Below are 2,045 nucleotides of genomic sequence, written 5' to 3' on the forward strand. Positions count from 1 at the left end.
GGGAATTGAACTCAGGACCTTTGGAAGAGCAGGCAATGCTCTTAACCACTGAGCCATCTCTCCAGCCCCTATGAGGAAGTTCTTGAGAGAAGAGTGCTCCAGTTATTTTTTTAAAGGGTCTCATAAAATATCCCCTGGCTGGCCTGGAACTCATCTATAGACCACGGAAGCAGGCCTCAAAGTCATAAAGATCTTCCTGTTGTTGCTGCCTCCTGAGTGTTGGGATTAAAGGAATGTGCCCCACCACGCCTGTTTCTATTTATTTTATTTTGAAGAAGGGTCTTATGCAGCCCACCCTGCTGACATTGAACTATGTGGCCAACGATGACTTCCTGACTGACCCTCCGGCCTCTATTTTCCAAGTGCTAATACAGACACATCCCACTATGCTTGGGTTAAAACACTGGCCTATAACAAAGAAGGAAATGACAGGAAGAGAGGTGGGGGCTGATCCTAAGGGATTAGCAGCTGTCACCAATTCTGCACTAACAGTGATGAACAATCAACAGTGTCCTACTAATTATGCTTTATTTGTATCCTGTATAAACAACACAAGAGGCAGGGAATCTTTCTTAAAACTGCTTTTATTATCTTTTCTTATTGCGTGTGTAGGCATGTACACCAAAGCACACACATGGAAGTCAGTGGACAACTTTTTCTGAGGTTTTGGTTTTATTTCTCTCTCTCCCTCCAGACAAGGTTTCACACAGCTCAGACTGGCCTTGAACTTACTACGACTTGGCTGAATTGGCCTTGAATTCCTGAGCCTTCTGTCTCCACCTCCCAAGTGTTCAGATGACAGGCAGTTGTCACCACATTGGGCTCCCAGTTTTCTTTAAAAAATGTTTCTGCTTATACATAGGCAAATGTGAGCATGGGGTGCCTCCAGGGGTCAGAAGAGGGTCTCAGATCCCCGGAGCTGGCGTTAGAGGTGGCTATGAGCCACCAGACATGGGTGCTGGGAACAAACTCAGGTCCCCTGCAAGAGCAGCAGGCGCTGTAATCACTGAGCACCTCCCTGGCCCCATAACCACCATTATTAGCCCTTCTGAGAAAAGGGTACATTATGCACGAGCCCAAGCTAACCCAAACTCACGATCCTCCTGCTTCAGCTTGCTGAGGCTGAGGGTTGCAGACATGGACCACCAAACGCAGTGGAACTAAACACTTCAAGCCATCAACAAGCCCCAAAGAATATAATCTCTAATAGGTCTTAATAGTAAAAGCTCAGAGTCAGATATAGGGGGAAATGCTGAGAGATCGGAGAGATGAAGAAGCAAAACCACAGTCACCTTACCTACTCAACTTCCCAGCCAAAAAGACACTGAGTTCCTGTTTCCTCTGGCCTCATCACCTCCTCTCTCTGCCCAGCCATATCACTTCCTGTCTGTCTGTACAGACCTCTATGATTAGCTAGTGGTTAGCTCTGCCCTCAGATCTTCAAGCAAGCTTTATTTGTATAAACAAGGTATCACCACAAAGTTTGATCCAGCAATTCTATTCTTTAGTAAACTCCCACAAGAATCCAAAAATAAATACCCATACCCAGCACACAAAAATAAACACAGTGGTGTCATGCACCACAGACAAAACGTGCTTTATTTATTCTCCTACCTTTAAAAGATAATTTAGTTATGTGTGCATATGTGTGTGTGTGCACACTCACGTGCATGCACTGAGGTGCCTGTGGAGGCCAGAAAAGAACTTTAAATCCCTTGGATCAGAGTTACAGAGGGTTGTGAGCTCCCTGCTATGGGTTCTCAGAGTTCTACTTTGGTCCTCTGCAAAGGCAGCAAGCACTCCTAACTGCTGAGCCATCTCTCCAGCACCTCCACTTATTGTTATAAACAAATAGGTCTTATTTACTAGGTTCTCAGAAAATGTTAACTGTATAAAACTAACAGTGAGAAATGACTATGTTTGAAAAACAGCTCCATGGATCAAAGGAGAAGACAGGACGGTAAGAAGCAGAGTCCTAGAACATAAAGAGGGCTGCAGAGTCAGAGCCTGGAACTTGTGGGGTCAAATTTTTTTTTTTTTTTTTT

General features: G+C 44.7%; 1 protein-coding gene across 3 annotated transcripts in view; it reads right to left on the bottom strand.

Annotated features, from left to right (window-relative positions):
- Positions 1 to 2,045, bottom strand: part of LOC102000749 (general transcription factor II-I repeat domain-containing protein 2) — a 37,959-nt gene that overhangs the window by 32,633 nt on the left and 3,281 nt on the right. The window lies entirely within an intron of this gene.

This window comes from Microtus ochrogaster, chromosome 2 (assembly GCF_000317375.1).
Source record: "Microtus ochrogaster isolate Prairie Vole_2 chromosome 2, MicOch1.0, whole genome shotgun sequence".
NCBI lineage: Eukaryota > Metazoa > Chordata > Mammalia > Rodentia > Cricetidae > Microtus > Microtus ochrogaster.